This window comes from Pinus tabuliformis, chromosome J (assembly GCF_031772625.1).
Source record: "Pinus tabuliformis cultivar Carrire ecotype Pingquan chromosome J, CPIR1, whole genome shotgun sequence".
In the NCBI taxonomy this organism is placed as follows: Eukaryota; Viridiplantae; Streptophyta; class Pinopsida; order Pinales; family Pinaceae; genus Pinus; species Pinus tabuliformis.
Window position 1 is genome coordinate 364,239,719 of NC_142295.1, and position 14,768 is coordinate 364,254,486.

The window sequence follows — 14,768 nt, forward strand, 5'->3', positions numbered from 1 at the left end:
ATCCATTGCTTCATCATGTTCTTTTGGTTTGTTTGCAATCTAATCTAAAGCATCGATAATCATTTTGAACATTGAATTCAGGTTAGTTATCAAGTGTGTGGTTCAATCATAATTCATTATTAGACTTGCCATATGTTTGTTACTGAGGTGGTCGTCTTTGATAGTCCATATTATAGTGATCTACGTAGGCCATAAAGGTTTTGCATTATTGTCAAAGTGATTAGCTAAATTGCCATTTTGGTGGCACATGGTGTTTAACACTACTCTAAGTGTTGGTCCTAAATTGAACACAAGAGTTGTAGCATTAATGTAGAATTGGTCTAATGCAATTAAAATTTGATTGATGCATAATAAATGTTAGGGCATCAAAGGGTCATGAAAACTACAATGGTGCATAACTCATGACTCTCATCATTAAGTAATGGGCTCCATTGTATCTACAAGAATTCCAAAACATTTAATCCCCATTTGCATCTTTGAGATCTCCAAAACATTTGGTCTCCATTGCATCATAAATCATATGAGGGGATTTTTAATGCATTCTATTAACTATGAAAAACTTTATTTGCGTGAGTCAGTATCCCACCTCAGCAATTTAGAACATCAAAAGGAAGAAGATATTTTAGTTATGAAGCAATTCCAAGTCACCAAAAGATGGTGTAATCTGCTATAAATATTCATGTTAATATTATTCATATCAATGTTCACACACACATGTGCCATACTTAATAAGGAGGGGAAGGGAAAAAAGAAAGCATAATCATCTTGTAACCAATCCACTATAATGTTAGTAGGGAGACCACTATTTTTGTGGATAGTCTATTGGGATAAGGTTCATGGTGTGTTGGGGCTTACATGCTAATGTGGATTAGTGCCCACAAATAATGTGGAATAGGAGGGAAGAAAATTTTATAGTTATAGAAGGTATTCAAATACATTGCAAGATATACGCGTTTGATAATTATTATTATTGTCAATGTTCATACTCATACGCATAGATGCCACACATGGGAAGGAGAGGAAGGTAAAGCAAGCAAGTACAATCACCCCTCAAAATATCAAACATTATGCTCATACGGGTACAATATATCCATGGATGTAGATATTGACATAAGGATCATTGTATATTGGAGCTCAACTATGATGCACACCAATATTCAAAACCAATAAGATAAGAAGAAAGGGAGTTTATAGTCATAGAAGCAATTCGATAATAACGCAAGATAAATATATTTAACTCTTATTGTTGGTGTCATTATTCACATATATGGGTTGGAAGAAAATGTCGAGTAAACTTGTTGTCTCAGAGTCGAAGTGAAAAATAAAATGTTTAAGAAAATGAGATGATTTTCCCTCGTCCGGATTACTCCAATGAGTTACCAATTCACCATAGTGTTAAAAATAAATAAATATAATAAAAACTATTCCCCACCAAAACCTTATATGAAACTAAAGATAACAAGAGTTGCATGCAGAAACTGTGCTTGGGGTTTGGGTCATGAATAAATAGAAAATAAAAATTAAATATTAATTTTGTAGTTATAGAATAAATATTTAATATTTCTCATTGTAAAGTCTATGATTGATTGCAAATCGTATACACTTTGAACTTAATTTGAATTATGATCAACGAATCGGAAGAGTAAGAAAAAAAATTGTAGAATATAAAAAGTTAACAAACCATAAATTTCAAATAATAACTTTTTATTGGTTAATAAGCTATATTCAACCCATACATACTCACGCTAAAATGTTTTTTCACGATGCAATGTCTACCTACTTTAAGGATAAAGTTGTTGAAACTTATAAAGAACTAAACTCTACCCAAGAAAAGCATCCATACTGGCCACTAAGATATCACTCGAGATCGACAAAGTGATTAGCTATTAAAAATCCAAACAACGCTTGTGATACATAAGAAATCATCTTGCACCTTGGATTTGAAATGACAAAGCAAGACACATAACAATAACATATTTGTATTAGAAGATATCATGCATTCAAAAGATATCAACACTTACAACAACTTGAATGAATTTTGATTCATTGTTGGTGTAGGCTAAGGGGAACTTTTCTTCTCTCGTAAGCAGAGCTAAAGTTTTACAAAAACCATCGCATTCAAAACTTTACCTTATATATATTTTTCGCGGGCCAAATATGGAATTAAACTCCAATTTTAATCCAGAACCACCACAGCGTCGACAGTTTAATATATTATATATATAACCAAAAAAATGGGGAGGGATGAATGCTTTATAAAACCACTAGGCTTAAGCCTTTTGATCAAGTAATTGTAACAACCCTAGTGAAAATTCCATGTAATATATATATATATATATATATATATATATAAAGCCATGGTTGATGGGACACATATTCCAAGCTGAACGGTGGGGGAAACATCCTAGTGGGTGTTGATTCAGTTTATTCTGGCTAAGGAAATTAGCAAAGGTAATGGCTAAGGCTTTGGAAAGGCAAAATGGAATTTTATTTATGAAAATAATGGAAATTAGGAGAAAAGGAAGGTGAAAAGTCACAGGTTGCATGTGAGGAGGAAAATGAAGGAAAATAATGGAAAATGAAGAAAAATAGAGGCTTCATTGATAAAAAGACTTCTGAGGGTTGGTTGGTAGGCTTTTGGCAGGTTTTAGTGGAGCTCCCTTTTATTCTCTCTCCCTCTCTCATATTCTTAGAGACTTAGAGTTTTCTTAGAGCACTCTTGGAGGGTGTGGCATACTTGGATTCTTGGAGGCAAAGGAAGAGCAGGAAAGTGCAAGAGGGCATCGGGATGAGCAACTACATCAGATCTGCTTGCATGTACCGAGTTGCATGTATCTTTCTTTCACTATTTTTGGCATGCATGGCATATGCATGTGGTTTATTGGTTGTGATCTGTCATTGGCATGGAGGATGGCTGGGATTGACAGTGGATTGCTTAGCCTTGACATTTCCTAGATAACCATGGATTTTGTGGGTTTATTTCCTTGTTGTGTTTTTTGTTGGTTCTCATTTTTCCTTAGCTTGGGTTGAGTTATTAGTTCCTAAAAGCCTTGGTTGGACAAACGCTCTGGAAGCCCTGTAACGACTTGGGTTGAGTTACTAGTCCTGGAAGCCCTAGTTGGACAAATGCTCTCGAAGCCTTGTAACAACTTGGGTTGAGTTACTAGTCTTGGAAGCCTTGGTTATACAAATGCTCAAGAAGCCCTTGTTGGGTTGAGTTACTAGTCCTAGAAGCCCTGGTTGGACAATTGCTTTGAAAGTCAAAAAAATGTTGTGGGCTAAGTTACTAGTCCTAGAAGCCTTGGTTGGACAAAAGCTCTGGAGGCCGACAACAGTCGTGTGTTGAGTTACTAGTCCAGGGAGCTAGGTTGGAACAAACGCTCTAAAGCCCTGGAAGGTTGGGATAGAGACCGATCTGATGATGGTTTGGTGATGTCCAGCCGTGAGGTGGAATCACTGTTTGATGGGTTGAGGTGGATGGCCTCTGGAAGCCCTAGATGAGTTTGATTGATGTGTTCTATGAGATCCCACATTAATTCTTGGAGTATGTCACGGGAATGAATGGATGAAGAGAGACTTGGATCAACCATTCTATGGTCGAGTGGAAAATGGAAGTCCCATTCCCGGTTTGGATTTTGCATCATCAATAAGAGGTTATTTCTCCTTGTATTTCTTATGAGCATTATACTGGATTATATAAGGTTTATATGGCGGTGAGTTCCTTGGTATTTCTATCCCTATTATGTCGGTTATGTATATGTTATATGACAACAGTTATGTATGGCTCTCATCATGTTTTTACTTGTAAATGAATGAACAATGTATCTATGACCTAATGGATGGAATAGAATTTAAAGTGATAAGGAAACAATGCTTCATGGTGAATCTACGATTAGGTGGAATGTGGAAGTCCCATTCCTGGTTTAGATTTTGCATCATCAATAAGAGGTTATTTCTCATTGTATTTCTATGAGCATTATATTGGATTATATAAGGTTTATATGGCGGTGAGTTCATTGGTATTTTTGTCCCTATTATGCTGGTTATGTATATGTTTTATGACAGCAACTATGTATGGCTCTCGTCATGTTTTTACTTGTAAATGAATGAACAATGTATCTATGACCTAATGGATGGAATGACAGTTAAATTGATAAGGAAACAACATTTCATGGAAAATCTCAGATAAGTATGAGACCTCTATGCTCAGATCTATTATTTACACCTGTAGGTTGCATATTTACTAAGTGTTTGAAAAAATGTTTGTCATGGTTAGGCTTGGTTAGGTCAAGCCCTTGATCAAGTTTTGTGTTAGAGGCTTTGCCTTGGTGTCATTTATTGTCTTGGAAAGTCTCATCAAGTTCTAGGCATTGGTTTGGAAACTAGCCCTGAAAAAGTGGCTTAAATATCGCAGTCTCTGGCACAGAACTGGCTGAAAAAGACTACAGTCTCTCCCTTGCAAGCATTGTGGGAGCGACTATAGGGTTCCAGTCACATGCATGCCTTGTCATGGGAGAGACTTTGGGTTTATTTCATTGAAATGCTAGGTTAACTCAGGGGTTGGGCACCTAGAGTGGTGGATTAGCTCCTAGGGGTCCTGAAGCACCTGAGGGAGGTCTGTAAGGTCTTGTTTTGTCGACTCCATTTCCTTAAGGTTACCTAGGAGGTTGAGTCTTATCATAGTGGCCTCTTGTCGCATGTTTACCCCGAATGGTTGGTTGATTGAGTAGATGTGGGAGGAGGGTGTTAGAGAGTGGTATCAAAGCCAAGTTCACCCCTTAGACTGGATGGCCGATTTGTTGGTCATGCATTCATGTTGGTTGCATATGTGTTCCTTATGCATGTAGTCCATGTGATTGTTGCATTTGCATGGTATTGATCATGGTTGTAGTGATGTCGCCATGTGAAGGTTGAAGGTGTTGTCATGGAATATGTCTTCATGTGTGTATGGTTGAGTATGCAATGTTAGGCAGGCTAGTGTTCACATGTTTTTAAGTGCACGTGATGTGGTCATTATTGTCATGCATGATGTCATGATTTGTGTAGTTGATATGGTCATGCATTGATGACTGGACCCTAGCTATAATGATGTGTATATGGTTTCGTACTCATGTGTTATATGTCTATATGCAGTTGTTATGCATGTATGGTCTCAGTTATAGTTATGCATGAATAGTAGGCCAAACATGCCTTGTGAAGTCATTATATGCAATTTAGGTCATCATAATTCTATTGGTTGTTATGATGCTAATGTGTTGGATGAGATAGAGTAGGAGAAGCAGATCATCATAATGAGGTTGCAGCATTAGACTTTGGGATAAGAGCAGACTGTCATATAAGTTTGTATGTTTGGCATACATGTATGTAAGGTAAGGATTGTTATATGCATTAGGGTTATATACATGTCTATTGATGTTATTGTTACAGACATGATAGATGATAGTTGATTAGTATAGTCATATGCACATGTGTCAGATAATCAAAGAATGATAGTAACATGTGGTTGTATACAGTGTTATTGTTGTTTTATGCTAGATAACTTGATTATTATGTTATATATTGTTGATGAGTATGTTATAGGTTAACTTTTTGTTGTTATATGATAGTTAGCTTGATAATTAGGGTTATTACATTAAGATATTGATGTTGTATATATCATACTAAGTTGGATTGGCCTATGCATATGGTTAAGGTTACGATATTCAAGTATGAGTCGACGTATTGTGTTGCATTGTGTTGTACTAATCTAGATCAATCGTACATATGTGATTGCTATGCATAAATGATAATTGTGAATGATTTATGATGTGAACATGTTAGATAATGACTATTATGGATATCACGATCTTATTTATGTTTGAGTTGATGTGTTGAGAAGTTATATCGTGCTAACTAGCTTGATTGTGCAGACAAGATAGCCTCCCCTGAGATACATTAAGGTATGAACTTGCTTATGTCATCTACCTTGTGCTTGATTGTTTGATTATGACATCTATTTGGTGTTTGAGTGTTTGGTGTCTAGTTGATTTATTTAACATGGTATGTTTGCAAGTTGGTTGAATGTTTGATGAATTTCATAATATGAGTATGTGCTCCAATGATCTTGTTTTAAGATGATTGTACTAACACATATGTGTTGACACAGTGGATATGTACTTGAATGTAGTTGACAGTTGTAGCATCATGTCTAATGATTATGAGTTGACTATGGGTTATGACATGATTGTTTGTAAAAGTTGATTTCAAATTGATAGATATGATTGTCTTGATATTTGGAACATGTGGTTGACATGTGTGAACAGTTGCAGGAACCATGCTTGGTATTAGCATGACAAGGTAACACTTGACGTGTTTTAAAACTAACTTTTGGGTGATGTGACAGTACATAGTAAGCCTCGATTGCAGCAAGGTAAAAGGTAAAGGAAAGGAAATGGGAAAGAATTCCTTTGGCTATGTTTGGAAACCCTAATCCCAAACAAATGAGTACTTTGCACACATGAAGTCTTCTTAACCTTGATTTTGTCTGACATTATGTGGATATGTGTTATAGTCATGAACATTTACTTGACATGTATATTAGTCAGTATCTAGTTACTGGTGGATTTGTCAAGGGAATTGGAGTCCCTTAAGAGATGGCATGGATGTGTTCAGTTGAAATCCAAGTGCTTGGCATAGCAAGGTAAGGTAATTGGTGTATTGTTGTATTTATTTATGCACTGGCAGTTATGTGTTTATGGTAGTATGATGCAGGAGATTGCATGGCAAAGAGACTGCCATGAAATCTTGAAGAAGACTCGAGTTGATCTTTCCTTGGAAGCACTGGAAACCATGGGGATTGATTCATGGTGTTTGTTGTCAGCCTTGTGCTTTTGGTATTTCAGGATTTGTTGTGCTTTATTGGCAATTTTTTTTATATCTAGTGTATGGCCATACCACTTTGTTTGCGGAGTCATGTTGTTATTGGCTTTCATGCTTTTCTTCTTGTTTATTTCATGTGCTTGCATTTTAAGTTTTGAGTCTTGGAATTTGGTTGAGAAAGAGGACAGTTAATGGATCTTGAGGAGAGCTATGTGGTACCCGAAAGGTAATGTAAGATTCAGATGAAGCTCTTTGCATGAGTAAGCGTAGCTGAAGGTAAGACTATGACAGTCGGCAGGACTAGTTGGGTCCATTGTGGTAAATGGACGGTGGTAGTATAGACATGAGAAGGGTAACCAGAAAAGGTAAAGTAAATGGACCCGAGGTGTTAGATGGTTTGACCAAGTTGGGAATGGTGGTTCTCAGTGTTGTGCACAAATAAGGAAGTTCTCTTAACCTAGACCTTATGTTATCTGGTAATTATGTTATGATCGTGATTATGTCGATGTTTATATATGTATACATGTATATATGTATGTCATTGTCTGACAAGATGATGATTGTTTTATGCTAATGATTATATATGTATGTATGTATCTATCTATGTCACTGTCTGACAGGGTTGTCAGGGATCGTTTGTGTGGAGGAATGATTTCTTATGCAGGTGAATGGCATGAAGAGATTCCTGGTTCATGAGGAATCAAGTGGGAAGAGTAGCCTAACACATCTATGAGGTCAATATCATGTGGTTATGAGTTGATATTATGTGATTATATTATGTCTATGTTATGGACAAGTTATACCAAGGGATGCATCAACAGAATGAAAGCCATGTGGTCCGTGGCATGTTAGGATAAGCATGGATGGTGAAGAGACACTAGAAGCAAGGTTACCTAGTAGAGACAATGTGATTTTGGATCTGAGGTACTATTGTTGTGCATATGTTGTATATGTTGTACATGTTGCATTTGTGATGTTGTGTGCATGCATTGTTGTATGTATATAGTATGTGTACATGTTATTATGCAATGATTATGTACAAGGTGGTACAAATAGTGTTGTGTGCATATGGTGCTCTACGCATGTTGGATATGCAATGTTATGTATAGATGATGTTATGTACATGTTGGATATGCAGTGCTATGTACATGTGGTGTTGCATGCATGTTGTACATGTGGTGTTGTGTGCATAATTGTATAAGTGGTGATGTGTGCAGGTGGTGTTGTGTACATATTGTGCATGTGGCATTATGTACAAGTGGTGTCGTGTACATGTCGTGTAAGTGGTACTATGTACATGTGGTATTGTGTACATGTTGTACAGGTGGTGCAATGTACATGTGGTGTTGTATACATGTTGTGCAAGTGGTGTCGTCTATAAGTGATGTTGTGCACACATTGCGCAGGTGGTTGTAGTGTACAGGTGGTACTGTGTACATGTGGTACATATGGTACTAGTGTACGTGTGGTATTATGTGCATATCGTACATGTTGTGTTGTGTACGTGCATTACTATGTATGTTCATTTTGTAGTCATTATATCGTGACATATGTATTCATTGTGTTGTACTCTATGTGGGTACATGTATTGTGTGGCGTTGTACATCGGGTATAGATATATGAGTTGTATTGTATATCGGGTGTATGTGTATGCATTTTTTTGTGTTGTGCGTTGTGTGCAGATGTATGTCTTGTGATGTACATTATGTACGTATACGTGTTGTGTTGTATCATACACCAAACATAGGAGTATGTATTGCATTGTGTTGTGCACTAGGTGTAGATGCATGTATTGTACGATGTGGTATGTCGTGTGTGGTTGTATGTGTGGGATGTACACTATGTGTGTGTGCACACGGTTGAGGAGAAGGAATTGGGTGTTTGTCGGGTGCGGCAACCAATCCGGAGTGTGTATGGAATAAGGACAAAGGTAGAAGCCAAGGATTGATTAAAGGATAAGTATCAATATTTTATTTTAGTTTTATTATGCATATGATTTATGATTCTGGTTTATGATGATTACATGTGATCTATGATTCTGGTTTATGATGGTTACGTGTGATTTATGATTTTGATCTATGATGGTTGTGTTTTGAGCTAACTTGATGTGATATGTTATACATGATGATTTGGTCAAAGATGTTAGTTTGACTTGTTGTGATAGGAAGCAAACAAAATTGCAAATGTACCTTATTGATGAGCTACCAATGAGGTATGATTTGAAGTTATTTCAATTTATTTTGAATCTAATGGAAATTATGTGCTTGGTACAAGAATGCATGAACATGCTCAGTTGGGTGGTTGAAATCGACTACAAGAATTAGCAACACCAGCAAAAGGAATTGGAACATGCAACAGTATGTGGGTAAAGCACTTCAGGAGTAGGGCCATTGTGGGACATTGGTACCCAATAGTGTCCATTGATTTCCATGAGCATTCTATAACCAGTACAATGGTTTGAGGTAGGTATATGCCTTAGTTTTGTATCTTCTGATGCAAGAAAGCCTTGCCAAGGGATGGACTACTCGAGATGGGGGTGCCAGCGGAACTTGGAAGGTGAGTGACAACACGGAAGGGGATGACAGGATTGCCCAAGGGACTGTGTAGCAGAGAAGGGAAGGTCACATATGAATTTGTTTTGGTCATTAGCATTGCCAGATGGAATCAGATGCACATTGGGAGTGTGCCCTGGAACAATGAGTCGTTAACTTGTTAATGAGAGGATAGGTGGCGTGGGATTATAGAGCTAGACATTGGATGCATATTTGATTTTGTAATGGATTCTAGACTTCCTGGAAAGGAGGTGAATCATGGTATTTCTTCGACGGTGTAGGTGTGTGCCTCTAGATTCCCTTATTGCAAATGCGGGCATCATATCCTTTTTATTTGATGGTTGAGAAAATGTGCATATGTGTGTATTATTGTAAATATTGTATCGAGCTGGATTTATAAAGATCCATAGATAATATGGTTATTTGTTGGTTGAAGCAAATGTGTATGTGTATATGTGGTTATTGTAAATACCATAATGAGTTGTGTTATAAAGCTCCAGTAAACAATATGTTTATCATGTTTCAGCAGTGGTCATTGTAAATACTGCAATGAGCTATGTTATAAATCTCCATGGGCAGTATGTTTTGTTTTCAGCAGTCTTGTTGGTTATAGGTGTCATTAAACACCGAGGATAGTGTTCCCCCAAGGGGGAGAGTTCTGTAACAACCCTGGAGAAAATTCCATGTAAAAAAAATATATAAGGCCACAGTTGATGTGACACATATTCCAAGCTGAATGGTGGGGAAACATCATAGTGGGTGTTGATTGGATTCATCATGGCTAAGGAAATTGGCAAAGGCAATGGCTAAGGCTTTGGAAAGGAAAATGGAATTTTATTTATGAAAATAATGGAAATTGGGAGAAAAGGAAGGTGAAAGGTCACACATTGCATGTGAGGAGGAAAATGAAGGAAAATAATGGAAAATGAAGAAAAATAGAGGCCTCATTGATAAAAAGACTTTTGAGGACCAACTGGTAGGCTTTTTCCAGGCTTTGGTGGAGCTCTCTTCTATTCCCTCTCTCTCTCTCTCTCTCTCTCTCTCTCTATTCTTGGAGACTTGGACATTTCTTGGAGCACTCTTGGAGGGTGTGGCATACTTGGATTCTTGGAGCAAGAAGGCAAAGGAAGAGTAGGAAAGTGCAAGAGGGCATCAAGATCAGCAACTACATCGGATTTGTTTGCAGGTACCAAGTTGCATGTATGTTTCCTTCACTAGTTTTGGCATGCATGGCATATGCATGTGGTTTATTGGTTGTGATCTGTCATTGGCATGGAGGATGGTCAGGATTGACAGTGGATTGCTTAGCCTTGCCATTTCCTGGATAACCATGGAGTTTGTGGGTTTATTTCCTTGTTGTGTTTTTGGTTGGTTCTCATGTTTCCTTAGCTTGGGTTGAGTTATTAGTTCCTGGAAGCCTTGGTTGGAAAAACACTCTAGAAACCCTATAATGGCTTGGGTTGAGTTGCTAGTCGTGGAAGCCCTCATTGGAAAATCGCTCCAGAAGCCTTGTAACAACTTGGGTTGAGTTACTAGTCCTTGAAGCCTTGGTTGGACAAACGCTCTGGAAGCCCTTCGTGGGTTGAGTTACTAGTCTTTGAAGCCCTGGTTGGAAAAACACTCTAGAAGCCCAGAAAACGTTGTGGGTTGAGTTTCTAGTCCTAGAAGCCTTGGTTGGACAAACGCTATGGATCCCAGCAGCAGCCATGGGTTGAGTTACTAGTCCTGGGAGCCGGGTTGGAACAAACGCTCTTAAGCCCTAGAAGGCTGGGATAGAGACCAATCTGATAATGGTTGGGTGATGTCCGACCGTGAGGTGGAATCATTGTTTGATGGGTTGAGGTGGATGGCCTCTGGAAGCCCTAGATGATTTTTATTGATGTGTTCTATGAGATCCCATATTCATGCTTGGAATATGGCATGGGGATGAATGGCTGAAGAGAGATTTGGCTCAACCATTTTACAGTCGGGTGGAACATGGAAGCCCCATCCCGAGTTTGGATTTTGCATCATCAATAAGAGGTTATTTCTCCTTGTATTTCTATGAGCATTATACTGGATTATATAAGGTTTATATGGTAGTGAGTTCATTGTTATTTATGTTCCTATTATGTTGGTTATGTATATTTTTTACGACAGCAGCTATGTATGCCTCTCATCATGTTTTTACTTGTAAATGAATGAACAATGTAACTATGACCTAATGGATGGAATGGCAGTTAAAGTGAAGGAAACAATGCTTCATGGCGAATCTCATATAAGTATGAGACCCCTATGCTCAGATATGGTATTTAAACATGTAAGTTGCATATTTACTAAGTGTTTGACAAAATTTTGGTCATCGTTGGGCTTGGTTAGGTCAAGCCACTTGATCAAGCTTTGTGTTAGAGGCTTTGACTTGGTGTCATCTATTGTCTTGGAAAGTCTCATCAAGTTCTAGGCATTGGTTTGGAAACTAGCCCTGAAAAAGTGGCTTAAATCTCGTAGTCTCTAGCATAGAACTAGCTAAAAAAGACTGCAATCTCTCCCTTGCAGGCATTATGGGAGTGACTATAGGGTTCCAGTCGCATGCATACCTTGTCATGGGAGCGAATTTGGGTTTAGTTCATTGAAATGCTAGGTTAACTTAGGGGTTGGGCACCTGGAGTGGTGGATTAACTCCTAGGGGTCCTGAAGCACCTGAGGGAGGTTTACAAGGTCTTATTTTGTCGAATCCATTTCCTTAAGGATACCTAGGAGGTTGATTCTTATCATAATGTCCTCTCGTAGATGTGGGAGGAGGGGTGAAGTGTGGATCGCTCTCTTTGTGAACTTTATAGTTTATGCACCCAATAGTGTACGCCCCCAACACTTTGATCTCAACGCTCACGCAACCAAAGCTTGTGACCTAGGTCTTATAACCTTGGGCCCTGACATTTTCTAATCCAACGCAAAAGGCTTGCCTTTGAAATCCCTAAGAAGAAAAACTTTGGGACATGAATGTTCTTGTCAACTATAGTACTTGGAATATAGTTAAACACCGACCTCGGACCCTGACGTTTTGGAAACCAACACTGTAACACGCTCCCCCCACATTTACCCAAGTTAACTGGTAAACTGGGGTAAACATGTGATGAGAGGCTACTATGAGATGATTCAACTCCCCATGTACAATTAAGGAAATGGAACCGACAAAACATAATCAACCTAACCTTCTACACATGGCACGTAGGTGATTGGCTGAAAGAAATATTTGGTTAAGCCAATCTATGGTCGGGTGGTTCATGGAAGTCCCAAACCAGTTGGATTTTTCATTCATTAATAAGAGTTCCCTCTCCTTGGTATTTCATGTGTAAATGTACAACGGGGTCTTTTCCTTTGCCATCTTTCTTTTCTTGATCCAATGTTGAAGTGCTCCAAGAAAACTCTGTGTCCGAGAGTGTGAGAGAGAGAGAATTGAGAGAGAACTCCAAAACTAAACTGACAAAAGGCACCAATTGATCCTCGGAAGCCTTTTTATTAATGAGGCCTCTATTTTCTTCATTTTCCTCCTCACCTGCAATCTATGACCTTCCACCTTCCTTCTCTCCTAATTTCCATTATTTTCATAAATAAAATGCCAATTAATTCCTCATGCCTTTCCAAAGTCTTTGTCATTGCCTTTTCCAATTTCCTTAGCCATATTAAACCAAATGAACACCCACACTAGGATGTCTTTCCCAACATTAAGCTTGGAATAATTGTCCCATAACCGTGGCTATTATTTTGCCTTTATTAACTTTCATTACATGGAATTTTCATTGGGGCTGTTACATAACCCTCCCCCTTGGGGGAACACCGTCCTTGGTTTTCAATGACACATACAACCGACAAGCCTGTTGTAAGAAAAACATACTGGTCATGGAGCTTTATAACTTAGCTCGATGCAGTATTTACAATGATCAACCTACTAAAAAAAAACCAACATGACACCCATACCGCTGATTAGAGATTTATAACACAACTCATGGCGATATTTACATCCATATACATATGTACATAAGCCAAAAACATCACACCAAAACATATACCAAAAACATTTCCTCAACCAGCGAATAAGGAAGGATACATAGCCTGCATATGATTTGTCATCTCCCATGTGGCTTCATTGGGCCCAAAGTGCTTCCATTGCACTTTAACCTGCTTGATTGCTAGATTCCAGTGCATGACCATCTTTCTCTACAATATACATTGTGGTTCCGGTTCTCCATCTGGCTCCACCCGGAATACAGACCAGTGAATCACATTATCAACATATTTAACATACTTCTTAAGCAATGACACATGGAAAACATCATCGACTTTCACTGTTGGAGGTAGTGCAAGTCAATAGGCTATTGGTCCAATCCTTTCAAGAATCTTGAAAGGTCCACAAAACTGAGGTGCCAACTTGGCACATGATCCAATCATTAGAGTAAATCAGCGTAAAAGTGCCCATGAAATTTTCACATAATTCCCATGTCATAATGTGTAAACCAATCAAAAGTAAATTTAAAAAGAGGTATATGTAGATATTTCGGAGGGAAAAGAAGAAACACTGTTTTTTTAATTGTATTTTTGGCTTATCTCCTTATAGCTTGACTCAAATTTCAAGTGTACATACTCGTTGGATACGAAATTAAATTTCACATCAAGCAAGTACCCATTATACATACTTTTGAGAAGACCCGCATTGATAAAAATTGAAGATACATTAAAAAAACACATTGAACACACTTTTTTAATGTATCTTCATTTTTTATCTATGTGGGCCTTCTCAAAAACATGCATAATGGGTACTTATTGGATGTGTATTTTAATTTCACATCTAATGAGTGTCTACACTTGAAATTTGAGTAAACCTATAAGGAGACAATCCAAAAAAATAAAATCTTATTTTCCCTCCAAAATTCATAACTCTTATTTTATTATTTTAACTATTATTTTATTAGTTTTCCTTAGAATGCCACATTTAGGCTGAAATTTCCTCTATTGCCGCAAGGAACTCTTCTTCGGCCTAATGCGCAAATACACCTGTTCCCCAACCTAAAACTCCTTAACCAACCTATTCCGATCTGCATAGCTTTCCTACCTGTCTTGTGTTGCCTTTAGATTCTTCTTGATTACCTGCATTTCATGTTCCATTTCTGCCAACATATTCGGTCCAATCAATACCCTGTTCACTAGATCACTCCAACTAATGGGAGTATTACAACTCTACCCATGCAATGCCTCAAATGAACTCATCCTCAAAGATTCTTGATACCCATTGTTGTAATCGAACTCAACTAGTGGGAGATCCTCTTCCCACTTATGCTATTGATGCATCGCATACATCCTCAACATGTCCTCCAATATCTT